Here is a 17,818-nt window from a genome sequence, read left to right as displayed (position 1 = left end):
CAGTGATGACCAAAAGTGAGTCATAGGGGAGGCGTGCCCAATATTGACCTTCATCTAGATCCCGGGACTGATGTAACATTGGTTAGGTTATAATCACACGCCGCGCCACCCCCTCAAGAAAATCTACTCCGTATGCCCCCGCTACACCGTTAGTACCCAGAGTTCTAGAACTATAAAGATAAGATTACTTACTAGGATAGGTACTTAATACCGTAGATTCGTAGAATATACAAGTACTTAAGTATGTACGTATATTTGAACGAGTGAAGTGAGGTAGAAGTTATACTTGACGAATCCAGCCTAGTCAGGCGTTGTCGGACACAAGTCAAACGGATCTAGGACGCTAGACGACCTATACTTACTAGGATAGGTACTTAATACCGTAGATTCGTAGAATATACAAGTACTTATGTACGTATATTTGAACGAGTGAAGTGAGGTAGAAGTTACACTTGACGAATTCAGCCTAGTCAGGCGTTGTCGGACACAAGTCAATCGGATCTAGGACGCTAGACGACTTATGACTCATGTCCAGTTTGCACGATGATCAAGTTATACAGAGAATTGAACATCTAAAGAGTAAACTAAAACCTGACGAATCCAGCCTAATTAGCTTGGAGGGTAGCGCGCCTGTCTTGTAAGCGCCAAGTCGCATGTTCAATCTCCCCCTTCCTAGGATGGACTTTATCCTAGACAGATAAGGTTCGTTCTCGAAAGGGCAAGTTTTCTGCTATCCTGTCCTTTCCGATTTCGGGACGTTAAGACTCCGCTGTTACAGTTCCCTCTGTCAAACCTCCAGACTTACTAGGATAGGTACTTAATACCGTAGATTCGTAGAATATACAAGTACTTATGTACGTATATTTGAACGAGTGAAGTGAGGTAGAGGTTACACTTGACGAATCCAGCCTAGTCAGGCATTGTCGGACACAAGTCAATCGGATCTAGGACGCTAGACGACCTAAGACTCATGTCCAGTTTGCACAGACCGATGATCAAGTTATACAGAGGATTGAACATCTAAAGAGTAAACTAAAACCTGACGAATCAGGGCTAATTAGCTTGGAGGGTAACGCGCCTGTCTTGTAAGCGCTAAGTTGCAAGTTTAATCTCCCCCTTCCTAGGATGGACTTTATCCTTGACAGACTGACAGATAAGGTTCGTTCTCGAAAGGGCAAGTTTTCTCCTATCCTGTCCTTTCCGATTTCGGGACGTTAAGACTCCGCTGTTACAGTTCCCTCTGTCAAACCTCCAAGAGGAGTCAGTGATGATGATCCTACAAAACCCCTTGACGCGAATGGTCAATGAAATCAGTCGTAATAAGACTTCACCTTGTTAGTAAGTCGTAATAAATTCTGCTCTGAAAAGACGCATTAGATGTAACGGAATACTGATTACTGATTTATCAAATCACAAAGACCTATGGACAAAAGAAATCAACAAAGACGGGAGAGGCGAATGTGCATAAAAAGTAGAATAGTGAATGAATGCAGGGCTATAAATATGGAGGAGGGGAAAACCGTGTTGGAGAATAATCGAAGAAGTGAACATCTGGAATTCTGGAATATGGGACAATAAGGGACATGTGGAGACTTATTTAATCAAGGACTTTTCACTCACAACTTCACACTCTGCACTCCTTGCGCGGGGGAAATGAACGAACAGGACACTTTTTGAGGAGTGAGAAGTCCTCCTTGGATTGTGTCTAAAAGCTTAAGGATGACACATGTCCCTAAATGTCCCATATTCCAGAATCCCAGATGTTCACTTCCTCGCTTATTCTCCAAGTCAAGTGAAGACCATGTCTCGAAATATGTACAAATTGTTGAGTTCGGAATGGCAATTTTCAGAAACTTCAGTGAGCTCAAGTGTCTATTGGTAAAGCAATAAATCTATCAGTTGGTCACTTGAGTGCAGGTTAGGCAAAACTTCCTAATTACCGTGGGCATTTCTCTTGAATTAATGAGATTTGACGCTATTCCTTGGACGACTACATATAGTGTTCTTTTGGAATCATTAAAAAACTTCATGAGTACCTTATACTTCCGACAGATCCACAAATCCCAATCACAAATTAGGTAATTAAGGACATTATTTCGTTTGACCATCACGAAACTAGAACCACGGATTGAACTGCCATTCATTTTTAGAAAACAAGTTGACCGACGAAACCAGATATACAAACCTCGGTCTTGACTCATAATTACCTCTGTGTACAGAGCACATTTCATGTTAACTGACAAAAAAAAAAATCAAATTACCTATCCGGACTCTGGAGATTAAAAACAAAACCTCATTTCACAACAAGGACTGGAAGCATGATGAACCTTCCGGAACGGCTGGCTTTCTCCTATCCTGTCTTCCTTCTCTCTTCGATTTCGGGACGATAAGACCATAGCAGTTACAGTTCCCCTGTCAAGCCTCTTAAAAAAAAAAAAAGATGACAGATGGAGACAAATTGTTGAGTTCGGAATGGTCATTTTCAAAAACTTCAGTGAGCTCAAGTGTCTATTGGTTAAGCAATAAGTCCATCAGTTGGTCACTTGAGTACAGGTTAGGCGAAACTTCCTAATTACCGTGGGCATTTCTCTTGAATTAATGAGATTTGACGCTTGGACGACTACACATAGGGTTCTTTTGGAATCATTAAAAAAACTCCATGGGTACCTTATACTTCCGACAGATCCACAAATCCCAATCACAAATTAAGTAATTAAGGACATTATTTCGTTTGACCATCACGAAACTAGAACCACGGATTGAACTGCCATTCATTTTTAGAAAACAAGTTGACCGACGAAACCAGATATACAAACCTCGGTCTTGACTCATAATTACCTCTGTGTACAGAGCACATTTCATGTTAACTGACAAAAAAAAAAATCAAATTACCTATCCGGACTCTGGAGATTAAAAACAAAACCTCATTTCACAACAAGGACTGGAAGCATGATGAACCTTCTCAGACCGTGGTACTTGGTATAATAGAGTCAAGTACATTACAAGTACAGAGCAACTCGGTAAATTCTAATTACCAATGGTTCTCGAACCTGCTGTACAGGATGTCCGAGGGTTTCTTGTTCAAGCAAAAAAAATATCTAATGAATTCAGGAAACCGAGAGGTCAACAGTGGAACTGCAAAATTCTTAGAGCATCTGCTTCGGAAATGTTTCCCACAGGTTATGAAGTATGTATTACAGAAACCTGTCTGCTAACGACAAACTGGAAAACCATCTTGTTCAAAACGAGATGCCTTAGGCATAATAGAAGAAAAATTATAACAAGCACATCGATTTAGAGTCCCTGAAATCAATAGCTGAACTCCAAGTTGCTGATGATTTTCGTTCAGTGTTCTTCAGCTTATAACATGTCCCAAATCAGGTAGCTTTTATTTACGTTTCTTCTGTTATGCCCTAGGCGCGATGCACACTGGTGAAACGTGTTTCACGAAACTCGCACATAAGGTTAACACAGAGCAGTGCACACTGGTGAAACCGAGTTTCATGAAATTGATTGTGCATTGACAGATGAAATGCGTTTCTCTAGTATGCACTGCGCCTAAGTCATCTCTCACTTTCAGTACACATCATAAGCGTTAGCAACCAAAACATCCTGTATAAAGCCGCTAGACTCCAGAGCATCAGAAGTGCATGGCACTACATTGACTAGTCATTACAGCATGGGTAGTGTGAGTCAATGAGTCATACTATGACATTCAACACACGAGGAACCTCGGCATGATAAGAGGAGGAGTGCTAATGAATCGCGGAGTGCCAGTTTCCTAATCATAACTTCCATGAGTCGGAGGTACTCCTAATCACAGTCATCGTAAGAAAAGTGCAACGCAGAAGACCTAAAGAGAACAACAACACCAAACTCGGAAGTTTTCCACACACGCGTTACGATGTGTGTTTTATGGGTACGTGTGGTGATGCACGAGTAGGGAGTGGTGAATAAACATGCCTTGAAACTAAAGTTTATGTCAATAAGAATAGACCGAGTGGAAGATAGCCACTGGGCGAGGGTGACGGATTAAGGGATTATTGCTTCGTTAAACAGTGGTCGAAATGTAGTTCTAATGACCTTTAACATTTAACACTCAGTCCATGTGTGTCCGTATGAGATTTTCAGTGGTCAAAATGTGCGTATGTATATGAGATTTTTCATCCGCTGCGTTGGAGCAATCTTCTTCTTCCTAGCCTTTTCCTACTTAAATAGGGTTCGCGTTTCTTGTCAGTCCTTATTGTGTACCTCATGCCCTCCTTGTTGATTTTTTCTCACTCAAGTCTTCATTCACACAATCCTTCCACCTTTTCTTCGGCCTACCTCACCCTTTTCTCGCCCTCACTTCCGTTCCTCTGGAGCAATCACTTTTGACAAATCGAGACATCCTTTCACTCGAGACCAAATCACTTGGTTGTACGATCAAGTCATCAAGTGATGATCGTGATCCATCAGTTCCAAACAACGCCACTTTGTCGACTTAGGGTCAAGCGGTAACTAAAGATTGACGGTACTCGATGAGGTTAAAGTACCAATAAGGAAAAAACATGTGAAGCCAGAAGGTCAGGTGCTGGAGTTGTCGGACACAAGTCAAACGGATCTAGGACGCTAGACGACCTATGACTCATGTCCACTTTGCTCAGACCAATGAAGTTATACAGAGGATTGAACAACTAAAGAGCAAAATGAAATGAAGAACAAAGCGTTATAGATACCTAAGTTATTGATTACCTTCAATATTTACCCATTAGCTGATGCTTCTTTTCCAGTAGTTCAGTGGATACGAAAATCAGATATTAAAGATACAAGTACTTTCCCAGCCAAAATAAATATACACCTTATATTGTACAAGTACTATAGGGAATCCAACTCGAGAAATTCCACAACCAGGTACGCTGACTTCTCAACCATAGATAACACAGTACGAGTTTCACAATTACTCGCGGATCCCAAGGTTTGTATTGTATTTCCCTGACAGACAGGCACAGGATCGCATGCCAGAATTCTTCTTCCTCGGAGCGGCACTGCTTGTCGTTCGAATTAGACATGCAACAGGATGATGGTTCCGAGAACACAATTCCCAATCCGCATGCAACCTTCTCTCCCGGTGATTGCACCCGCATCCGAGGTAATTGCAACCATCACAAATTGGACGGTCTAGCTCAGGCAGACTCGAGACTATCTTGAATATCTCTCGGTTCTTTCTCTGTCTTTAATGTCGAGGTCTCATTATCTTCCAAGTACTGTGAGCATTACACTCAAAATCCTGAATTGTTCTTAGTGAGCATTGTTTGCAAGATGTCTCTAGAATTAGCTTCCTTCTCTTTCGTCTATGGTTCTGCTTGGTTAAGTTAACCTAAGGTGTACTTAAGTATAGGGTAAGGCTGTTTTTACACCTTGGTAAGATTAGATACGATGTCTGAGTGCACGGTAGTGCGCTAGGCCAAGTTTCATTTTAATCTTACAAAATCTCTATGCAAGTGATAGCGAAAAATTCGGAAGCAATGAAACCACATGTTACTCCTCCGTTGAAATCGATCTCTCGCGACAAATCAACAAAACTTTGCTGTCAGAAATTCGCAGTACAAGCTGCACCTTTTGTACTATCCGTTTTGATGTCAGTGGTTCTCTTTATCCATGATGACCATGACCAATTTGGTCATAAACAGGTGTGAATCATTCTGATGATGAGAGACCAAGGTGTTTACAAGATCCTTTTTCCGACGGCCACTATTGCCACGCGCTAATATCACCAACCAAAAGGAGTGCTAACAGAAACAACACAATTTAAGGTTTTCCTTTGTTTCATTGGGAACTGGGAAGGTTTTTCTGTTTTTTTGCTCGAGAAAACATTTTTATCAAATTTCAATTACGTAACTCCGTTTCATTCTCTTCCTCCCGTTTAAATGTTTCGCTCGAAATGTTGCAGAGTTGGAAATGTTTCTACAACTTTGCTAATAACTTTATGTCGTACCTACCTACACCATCGACATTAAGCACTCTTCCACCGCTACCCGCTCCTCCAGCAGACGCTCAGTATTAGATTGCCATTTGAAGTTCTAGACTGTCTCATTTGTGAAGTACTGGAAACTTGATTGTTTCATATTAAGTACGAGGCTCCCTAATTGAAAGCACTTGATTTTCAAGCTGTACTTTCTGTCTGTCTGAATTCGTTACAGAAAACTATGATACATACATAGATAGAATGATAGGCAAGAATGATCCTCCCTCAAAGTACTCGCATTTCGAAGTTCTGGATTCGATTCCTGAAATCAATATTCGTCGGGATCCCCTTACCCGAAGAAGCATCAGGTAAGGGAGTACAAAATTTCGTCGAAAAAGAAACTGTATACTGGGAGGGTTTCCTCTGACAAATTAATTTAGGATTTTTCTTTCCTTCAATCAGTGACCACTCCATGTCCGACAAAATCCTGCCTGAAGGATAATCCCCATCATATCCCATTTCGTCAAAAGATTTCTTTTCTCCCTCTCTTCCATTCTCCTTCCGGATCTCAGCCTCTTCTTTGAAGGGGGAAAGGGTATTTTCAATCAGTAACCTTCGTCCCTTTTGGGAAAAAAATAATATACTTTGTTGAAGGCCATATAGAAAGAAATTATACAGAAGACATACATGATAGGGGATGTGGGATAAAGGAGGTTCTAAAGGCCGCAACTGAGGGAGGGTCAATATTTTTTATGACCACTATATCGATATAAAAAGTCTTCTTTTGGACTCTGGAAGGAAGCATACAATAGTATTAATTTATTGGGTATGTTTAGCTGATAAAATCCAATAGAAGATCGAAGTATCTTTGTGATGACCCTTCATCGGAGAAGCACTACGCCTTTGAAACTGATATGGTAGAGATTATAGAACCAATTGAATAGAGTCAAAACCATAAAAACAAAAGAACAATTTTCTATAGTAAGATATCATCAGACCTTGTCAGAGTGCAGGGTTAAGGAGGCTTTTCAGTCCTATTCAAACAAGATAAACGAACGCAAACCTTCTTCTTGCTGCTGTGAAAGCATTATTTTCGTTTTTGGAGCAAATCCCCTCCCAATGTTAAAGTGGTTACGCCGAAATTACCTAGCTACTTTTTCGTACAAATTTTGCTCCTAAAAACACCTCCCTCTTTATCTCTTTCTTTCCTCTTTTACCGCCGTTTTAAGATGAGACTGCGAGGAGGAGAGAGGGAGATGGAATGTGCGGGATGCTGTCCCCCTCCCACCCATCGTTAGCGCATGCGCACAGACCTTACCTCTTCGTCTCTGTGTATATTTTCCACATCCTTTTTCTTTATTCACTCACTCATTCATACATATTGATTCATTCACAATGTTCTCTCTCTCTCCTCTTCTTCTCCATTCTGCAATTCTCCCTCCGTTTCTCCTCTCTCCCATTCTGCCTCTCACGTGTATATTTTCCACATCCTTTTTCTTTATTCACTCACTCATTCATACATATTGATTCATTCACAATGTTCTCTCTCTCCTCTTCTTCTCCATTCTGCAATTCTCCCTCTGTTTCTCCTCTCTCCCATTCTGCCTCTCATCTTTCTTGTCTTCTCTTATTTCTTCTTTATTCTTCATGTATGTGTGTTACTCTCTCTCCCTCCCTCCCTCCCTTCTGTCAAATTTTCAATCAAATAAACGCCCGGAGCTATACACGTTGACATGATTTTCAATTTCGATGGAGATATCTAATTAGAATAGAATAGAATATACCTTGGTTATCTTGCTGCCCCTGTGTATATTTTCCACATCCTTTTTCTTTATTCACTCACTCATTCATACATATTGATTCATTCACAATGTTCTCTCTCTCCTCTTCTTCGCCATTCTGCCTCTCACCTTTCTTGTCTTCTCTTGTTTCTTTTTTATTCTTGATGTATGTGTGTTACTCTCTCTCCCTCCCTCCCTTCCTTTTTTCTGACTTCTTCCAAATTTTCTATGTATGTCGTTTCCTCCCGGTCTCTCTCCCTCCTTTTCATTCTGTAATTTTCTTCTTTTCATAGTAAATTCTCTCAGTGCTGTGTTGTGCACGTCTTTTATATCATCATGCATTGTGTGTTTATTGTGTTCAATGACGAAATGTAGAATAGAATAAGAAGACTAATGGCTAACCACAGTGGATCATGAATTAATGACAGAAGCCAAAAGATACCCTCTGTAGTCTGTACGCATAAAAGACGCGAGAAATGCCCTTTATCTCGTGACAAGGAAGCCCTAGATCGTGTCGTTTGAGGATTCAAATAGATTGTTTAGGGATACTTGGGTCCGCAATTACTTCGCCAAGACGGTGTTATAACACATTCTACAGGAGTCTACTGTTTGGAAATGCTCCTCCAGAACTTCTCTCAGTGCTGTGTTGTGCACGTCTTTTATATCATCATGCATTGTGTGTTTATTGTGTTCAATGACGAAATGTAGAATAGAATAATAAGACTAATGGCTAACTACAGTGGATCATGAATTACTTGATGACAAGCCAAAAGATACCCTCTGTACGTATAAAAGAAGCGAAAAATGCCCTTTATCCCGTGACAAGAAAGCCCTATAGGTCGTGTCGTTTGAGGATTCAAACAGATTGTATAGGGACATTTCTTGGGTCAGCAATTACTTCGCCAAGACGGTGTTATAACACATTCTACAGGAGTCCACCGTTTGGAAATGCTCCTCCAGAACTCAAAATCATATGTAGGACGAAAATTCCGATCGAAAACAATATACATTGCTACTTCTACTAGTAAATGATACTTATACTGCATACAATATTAGGTTAAGTTAAAAAGCAAAGGAGGAAAAAAAGAGGCAACATGAATTTTGTACCAAAAACAATATACATTGCTACTTCTACTAGTAAATGATACTTATACTGCATACAATATTAGGTTAAGTTAAAAAGCAAAGGAGGAAAAAAGGAGGCAACATGAATTTTGAACCAGCACAGTCCCCGTTTTTATGGTAATTTCTCAAGAGGTTTTCCTTTTTTGCCTTTGTGTCTTTTTGCAGCTCATTCCTTTCCTTTCTCTCCTTTGTTGTTTCTTCCTCCCTCTTCTCTTCCTTTCCCACTATCTCTCCTTCTTCTATTCTGCCACAAAATTCTCCTTTTGTATTCTCTTTTCTATTTTTTAAGGGTTCATTCAGCAAAGCCAGCAATTCAAGGGGTTACCTCGCTTTTGTTGTTAGGAACACGTGTCACTCAATTTGTTGAAGACATCAAGTAGCTGGGTAAGTAGTCAAGTAGAGGTTCCCAAAGTCGCGTCAGGAGTAATTACCCCACTTGGAGTAAAATGGGCTGGAAAAGGTCGGGGGCTTCATATGAGAAAAGCAGAAAAGCTTATGAAAATGGTAACCATGTTGGGAACCACTAGTACCTGAGGATGCATAGAGCTATGTCAGCTGTTTTTGTTCAGGGAGAATGCTCACTTCAGCATGAAACCTCTTGAAATCTTGTTACTGAGATGACATCCCTATCAAATGTCACATACGGTTTCATCCCACAGTCGATCTTCCCCTGAGATTGCAGCAATAAAGCAATGTCCAATAAAAAGGGGGCAAGAGGAAAAAAATAAATAAAAAAGTGAAATATATCAATAGCTGTCGTACTCCTTAGGGACTGCCCCAACATGCAGTAATTTCGGGTAAGGTCGAAAATCCATATATGTACATAGAGAATTCTAATGCCATCCAAAACATCAATAGGCTCCTTGAGAACTCATGGCAATATAAAACTGCTTACAAATCACCACTTTTAAAATGGTTTTATACCGGATTAAAAAAAAAAAAAAAAAAAAAAAAAAAAAATGGTTTTATAGATGGCCGTGATGGCGGGCATCATCGTATTCACTATTAGATGGTGGGCATTTGAAATGTTTTTCCAAGTAGTCGAAAGCGAAAGTCGAAATCTCCCATTTTAAGTCATTCATGAAAGCCGCTACGTTACTCTCCACAAGGTCAACCACACAACTTTTAACACTGAGCTCACATTCAGATGAGCTTCTTTTATCTTCGTGATACGAACACAAAAGGTCAAAGTTCGTACAGCAAGAAGTACAAAAGTTGAGAAAGCGCTTAATTGGATTCTCTGCTCTAACACCTCGATATTTTTTCACTATCCTCCTCACAGAGGAGGGGGGGGAGGGGGGGAGAGAGAAGATCGTGTTGTCTCTTCTCCTCCTTCGCAGATGAGGGGGCAGAGGAAAGGGGAAGGATTAGTGATAGAGAGACAGGAGGAAGGAGAAACAGAGATAGACAACGAATAGCGGGAGAAAGATAGGGAGGGATAGAGATATAATAGGGAACGAGGGAGAGAACGAGAAGATAAGGAAGAATGGAGGGTCCTCCTCCTCCTCCTCCTCCTTGAAGATGGGGGGAGGAAAGGGGAAGAAGTGCCATGGAGAGGGAGGATTAACGAGAGAGAGAGAGAGAGAGATATGAAGGAGAAACACAAATAGACAACGAATGTGGGAAGAGATCTGGGGAGATAATAAGTAGAATAAAGACTGAAGGAAAACGGGATAGAGATAAAGAACGAATGAAGGGAAAGATCAGAGGGAGGGACAGGGATTTTTTTCCATGTGAGAGGGCAGCCCTTTCACTGCTAAGGTCACAGCAGGCCTCGCCTTTTCGTCGGGATTCCAACTATCTCCTCAATGGGCCTCAAGAGGCTGAGTGCACGCTGAAATGGCTTCTGGCTAGAATCAAGCGTGCCGGGAGGCGCGCGAACATCAAGAGTTCGAAGTGCTGCCCGGCCTACCTATATTACAGGAAATAGTTTCATGGTTTTTCGGTAGGGTATAACTGGTACTCTCGAACTGTTATGACTTGGCGGAGCGGAGAGCTACCGCGCTCCTCAATAAGGTCTATAATATAGAGAAAATAGATAGAGCAGGAGAGAAATCTATAAATAGGACAAGAGATAGGAATCGTGGAAAATAGGAGATGGGGATAAAAATAGAGGCGAGGGGGAATCAGATCATAGAGAAATAGAGGGAGGGAAAAATAGGCAGGGAATTAGGGAAAGACAATGGAGAGAAAGAGAAGAAAAAGAAAGAGAGATAGAGGTCATCATAGAGGGGAGGAAGGAGGTAGAAGAGGGCTGAAAGAAGAGGTAATCTTATTGGGAAGGTGAGAAGGTCATAGTGAGAGGTAGAAGGAGAGGTGTAGCATAACGTTAGGGTTTGAGGTCATGAGAGGTCGATGGATAAAATATAGGTCATACGGGGGCGAGAAGAAGAAGAAGACCTTTGATAAAAAAAAAAAAATAAAAAAAAAATCTAGGTAATAATAAATAAGTGTTTGCATGAACAATAAAAATGTCTACCTACCTAAAGTACCTTCTATTTTAAACTGAAAATTTCCATAAATTTAATTAAGTAACTTTCCTTTGTTTTCACTCTTCATTCTTCTACCTTTGTCTTCCTATTCGCTGGAGTAAATTATTTTTTTCCGTAAATTATTGTAAAATATTTTCATAATATAATTATTATTGTCTTTTTCAAATTGGGTCACGGAGGATGTTCTTCACATTTGAGACGGCCGTGTTTTACTGGCGGCTTTCATGTACCTAAATCGGTGTTGTACAATTGTTCTCTTTTGAAATTATTTCCGTTGGAACATTGTCATAATTATTCCGTGTCTATCAGGGTATCAGGTCAGATTGGTGATAACTTTAGGTGTCATGCTAATTCTAGTCAGCAAGGGTGATTCGAACCAACAATCTCCGGACCAACAGTCAACACCTGCGTTGACCACTAGGCTGTAAATAAGTTCCCATCAATCAACAAACGATAAGGTTAATGAGTAGCAATGAAGAAATTAACACTCTTCTTATAACTTGGATTTACAGGCAGGCAATAATAGGTTGGTACATAAACCATAAACATATTCCCAGTATAATTTCCAATCCCAATTATATTCTACGAGCCGGATAAACAGGTAATGAACGCGCAAGCAACTGTTGTTCTTGTGTTTTTAATTTTCTATAAAAATCTGAAACTGTAAATAAAATTTTATAATTTCCGAGAACTTAGTAAAACATAAGAATAAAAAAACTGGATGTACTTGCCAATTTTCTTCTTCTTCATCGTCTTATATTGTTGGAAATAATCTCACACAGCCTGCTCAGCGCGCACAACAGACATTTCGTTTACCAGACTCTTCTGTACCTAGTGACAACGGACGGCAAGTAACGCTTTCTAAAGTATCTTAAGAGCTGAAGCCTTTTCCCAAAAAAACTTCGGACTTTGTAAAAGACGGGATATTTTTTCCAGAATATAGTCCTTAATTTCCTATGTATGTGAAAAGGTGCTAATAATAGGTACCGGTATCTATCTAATAGTCATCAAGTCATCATCATTAAGTTTATTTATATACCGTTCGTATGCGACTGAACAACCCTTGACACCCCGCACTTGCCTGTATTCTTCGACTAGGTCGGACCACGCAATTGCAGGAAAATGCGGGACCTCAAGGTGTGTCCATACATAGTCGACCGGCCGTCGATCGATGTCGACTGAACCGTCCACACTGCCTCGACAAAATAGATTTTTCTCTTTGATCTGCGGTCGGTCGACCATGTTTGGACACACCTTGAGAGAAGTGGGGGCCTAGGGAAGCGCGAGCCCCTAGAACAGTAAGCGCGTGGGCCCCAACAACGGTAAGCGTGGGCCCTTCGAACGGCCCCGAAGAGGAGTATGATGCTATTTGAAGCATGTGTTGAGAATACAGCTCTGTGACGTAGACACTCTACTGTGGCACACCACACCGGAACACACACACTGCTCATTTCCTCCGAGTGTGACGTCATGGCAGGGCCCCCATATGTGTCTTAATATATCAGACACACACACGCGGGCAAACACTGGGTGTCAAATTTTCAATCAAATAAACGCCCGGAGCTATACACGTTGACATGATTTTCAATTTCGATGGAGATATCTAATTAGAATAGAATATACCTTGGTTACCTTGCTGCCCCCATGAACCTTCTCAGACCGTGGTACTTGGTATAATAGAGTCAAGTACATTACAAGTACAGAGCAACTCGGTAAATTCTAATTACCAATGGTTCTCGAACCTGCTGTACAGGATGTCCGAGGGTTTCTTGTTCAAGCAAAAAAAATATCTAATGAATTCAGGAAACCGAGAGGTCAACAGTGGAACTGCAAAATTCTTAGAGCATCTGCTTCGGAAATGTTTCCCACAGGTTATGAAGTATGTATATGAACCTTCTCAGACCGTGGTACTTGGTATAATAGAGTCAAGTACATTACAAGTACAGAGCAACTCGGTAAATTCTAATTACCAATGCTTTTCGAACCTGCTGTACAGGATGTCCGAGGGTTTCTTGTTCAAGCAAAAAAATATCTAATGAATTCAGGAAATCGAGAGGTCAACAGTGGAACTGCAAAATTCTTAGAGCATCTGCTTCGGAAATGTTTCCCAGGTTATGAAGGGATGTCCGAGGGTTTCTTGTTCAAGCAAAAAAATATCTAATGAATTCAGGAAATCGAGAGGTCAACAGTGGAACTGCAAAATTCTTATAGCATCTGCTTCGGAAATGTTTCCCAGGTTATGAAGTACCTATGTACAGAAACCTGTCTGCTAACGACAAACTGGAAAACCATCTTGTTCAAAACGAGATGCCTTAGGCATAATAGAAGAAAAATTATAACAAGCACATCGATTTAGAGTCCCTCAAATCAATAGCTGAACTCCAAGTTGCTGATGATTTTCGTTAACTATTCTTCAGTTTATAACATGTCCCAAATCACCTAGGTTTTATTATTTTTTGTGTTATGCCTAAGGCCAGCCACTTATTATCAAGTAGACCTGATCAGGTGTCAGATATACCTGATAGAGTCAGTTCCACCTGATAGTATGTGTCCTCATCAGGTAGACCTGAAATTCGGATCTTTTCAGCCGTACCTGTCAGGTCTACCTGATAGTGAATGGCTGGCGTAAGGCATCTCAATTTTAGTACACATTATAAGCATTAACAACAATACTCGTAAGAGCCAAAACATCCTGTATAAAGCCGCTAGACTCCAGCATCAGAAGTGCATGGCATTCAGTAAGCTTTCACAAACGTACATTGTTTGATACTTTGATATAATTTCAAACATGGCGATGTGATAATACAATTTATAGCTGTAAGTATATCACATCGTCGAGTATTAATACATCTATTTGTTCTTCGTGTTTTTCATTTCAATTTTCTCGCTTGTTTCCGAAGGTTCAAGAGGTCCCCAGCTGGAAAGAGGTGCCAGGCTGGATTGAGATCAATATTTTCACCTTCCTTCTTTTGGCTTGCTTTGGGATTGTTTTTTTCGTGATCGCTAGCTCACTGGAGTAATAATATTCTTCTGCTAGTCAGTAGTAATGGAGAAGACATATACTAACTTCGTATGCTTCGGTCATAAAGTCTGAATTCCTTGGTCATCAGGATTGAAATCAACTTGAATCAGAAATCAGGATATATACTATACTGTAGTCCTAAGCCTACCTTCCCTTATACTTATAAACATAACTTGGTCCGCTGCTACAAGAGCTAATATATCATTGAGTTCGAAATAGATGATAGGAGCATCAGCCCAAAGTTTGGACTCCAAACATGCTGAAATTTTTGATAATTTGCTGAAATTATGATAGAATATTTTTGCCAATTTGCTGAATTATGCTAGAAATGTCTTCTCTCATTGAACACAACACCAGCCAAGTGTGAGTGTATGGCACAATCTGGGTTTCTAGGTTAAGACTTAAAAGCCTTTGTTTCCCCGAAGTAGCTTTTGAAAATGATGCCAGTTGAGGAGAGAGATATACACTTCAGTAAGCTTTCACAAACGTACATTGTTTGATACTTTGATATAATTTCAAACATGGCGATGTGATAATACAATTTATAGCTGTAAGTTAAGTATATCACATCGTCGAGTATTAATATCCAGTTAACATAGGTAGATACTAGGTCTGATCTAAACTGAAGTCATTTTATCTCACTAACGTCATAGGCAAATATTTTGCTATCATTTTTTGCAAGACATTGTGAACATTTACTTAGATGATAATAAGATGTTTTTTCATTACAATTCACAGTTATTTCTCTTTTCAGTTAGATGTTCCGTTTGTTAGATCATCTGTCAATCTATCATTAGATGTTAATCTACGTATAAGTTCGATGTTCCAAAATAAATTGACACTGTTTCTTCGTTTCCGTAGAATTATTTCAAAACAAGATTCATCGATTAATTTAGGCTTTTCCTGGATAAAATGACAAAACTTTATCTCACTAACGTCATAGGCAAATATTTTGCTATCATTTTTTGCAAGACATTGTGAACATTTACTTAGATGATAATAAGATGTTTATTCATTACAATTCACAGTTATGTATTTCTCTTTTCAGTTAGATGTTCCGTTTGTTAGATCATCTGTCAATCTATCATTAGATGTTAACCTACGTATACTCGTAAGTTCGATGTTCCAAGATAAATTGACACTGTTTCTTCGTTTCCGTAGAATTATTTCAAAACGGGATTCATCGATTAATTTAGGCTTTTCCTGGATAAAAATGACAAAACATTATCCGGGATTTCCGGGAAAAGACATGATCCAATAAAAATTACTAATACCAACCAACCAATAACTATAAAATTTAATAGGAATATTTTGACACTTCAACCATTCACCTGTCACGGTGGTGTAGCGTATAATATCTCTAGTAGCGCGGTCAAACTTTCTTGACTTGGCGGGGCGGAGCGCTACCGCGCTCCTTAATATACGCCTTACATTGTACAAGTACTATAGGGAATACAACTCGAGAAATTCCACAACCAGGTACGCTGACTTCTCAACCATAGATAACACAGTACGAGTTTCACAATTACTCGCGGATCCCAAGGTTTGTATTGTATTTCCCTGACAGACAGGCACAGGATCGCATGCCAGAATTCTTCTTCCTCGGAGCGGCACTGCTTGTCGTTCGAATTAGACATGCAACAGGATGATGGTTCCGAGAACACAATTCCCAATCCGCATGCAACCTTCTCTCCCGGTGATTGCACCCGCATCCGAGGTAATTGCAACCATCACAAATTGGACGGTCTAGCTCAGGCAGACTCGAGACTATCTTGAATATCTCTCGGTTCTTTCTCTGTCTTTAATGTCGAGGTCTCATTATCTTCCAAGTACTGTGAGCATTACACTCAAAATCCTGAATTGTTCTTAGTGAGCATTGTTTGCAAGATGTCTCTAGAATTAGCTTCCTTCTCTTTCGTCTATGGTTCTGCTTGGTTAAGTTAACCTAAGGTGTACTTAAGTATAGGGTAAGGCTGTTTTTACACCTTGGTAAGATTAGATACGATGTCTGAGTGCACGGTAGTGCGCTAGGCCAAGTTTCATTTTAATCTTACAAAATCTCTATGCAAGTATTGCAAGTGATAGCGAAAAATTCGGAAGCAATGAAACCACATGTTACTCCTCCGTTGAAATCGATCTCTTGCGACGAATCAACAAAACTTTGCTGTCAGAAATTCGCAGTACAAGCTGAACCTTTTGTACTATCCGTTTTGATGTTAGTGGTTCTCTTTATCCATGATGGCCATGACCAGGATTAGTGATAGAGAGACAGGAGGAAGGAGAAACAGAGATAGACAACGAATAGCGGGAGAAAGATAGGGAGGGATAGAGATATAATAGGGAACGAGGGAGAGAACGAGAAGATAAGGAAGAATGGAGGGTCCTCCTCCTCCTCCTCCTCCTTGAAGATGGGGGGAGGAAAGGGGAAGAAGTGCCATGGAGAGGGAGGATTAACGAGAGAGAGAGAGAGAGAGATATGAAGGAGAAACACAAATAGACAACGAATGTGGGAAGAGATCTGGGGAGATAATAAGTAGAATAAAGACTGAAGGAAAACGGGATAGAGATAAAGAACGAATGAAGGGAAAGATCAGAGGGAGGGACAGGGATTTTTTTCCATGTGAGAGGGCAGCCCTTTCACTGCTAAGGTCACAGCAGGCCTCGCCTTTTCGTCGGGATTCCAACTATCTCCTCAATGGGCCTCAAGAGGCTGAGTGCACGCTGAAATGGCTTCTGGCTAGAATCAAGCGTGCCGGGAGGCGCGCGAACATCAAGAGTTCGAAGTGCTGCCCGGCCTACCTATATTACAGGAAATAGTTTCATGGTTTTTCGGTAGGGTATAACTGGTACTCTCGAACTGTTATGACTTGGCGGAGCGGAGAGCTACCGCGCTCCTCAATAAGGTCTATAATATAGAGAAAATAGATAGAGCAGGAGAGAAATCTATAAATAGGACAAGAGATAGGAATCGTGGAAAATAGGAGATGGGGATAAAAATAGAGGCGAGGGGGAATCAGATCATAGAGAAATAGAGGGAGGGAAAAATAGGCAGGGAATTAGGGAAAGACAATGGAGAGAAAGAGAAGAAAAAGAAAGAGAGATAGAGGTCATCATAGAGGGGAGGAAGGAGGTAGAAGAGGGCTGAAAGAAGAGGTAATCTTATTGGGAAGGTGAGAAGGTCATAGTGAGAGGTAGAAGGAGAGGTGTAGCATAACGTTAGGGTTTGAGGTCATGAGAGGTCGATGGATAAAATATAGGTCATACGGGGGCGAGAAGAAGAAGAAGACCTTTGATAAAAAAAAAAAAATAAAAAAAAAATCTAGGTAATAATAAATAAGTGTTTGCATGAACAATAAAAATGTCTACCTACCTAAAGTACCTTCTATTTTAAACTGAAAATTTCCATAAATTTAATTAAGTAACTTTCCTTTGTTTTCACTCTTCATTCTTC

At 40.3% G+C, this 17,818-nt stretch overlaps 1 protein-coding gene across 1 annotated transcript in view; it reads right to left on the bottom strand.

Annotated features, from left to right (window-relative positions):
• The window catches only part of LOC103524754 (E3 ubiquitin-protein ligase CBL-B), a 58,973-nt gene that overhangs the window by 24,447 nt on the left and 16,708 nt on the right, over positions 1-17,818 (bottom strand). The gene's annotated exons all lie outside the window — the stretch shown is intronic.

This window comes from Diaphorina citri, unplaced genomic scaffold, assembly GCF_000475195.1.
Source record: "Diaphorina citri unplaced genomic scaffold, Diaci psyllid genome assembly version 1.1 scaffold118, whole genome shotgun sequence".
Classification (NCBI taxonomy): domain Eukaryota; kingdom Metazoa; phylum Arthropoda; class Insecta; order Hemiptera; family Psyllidae; genus Diaphorina; species Diaphorina citri.
This window is presented reverse-complemented; position numbering and strand designations above follow the sequence as displayed.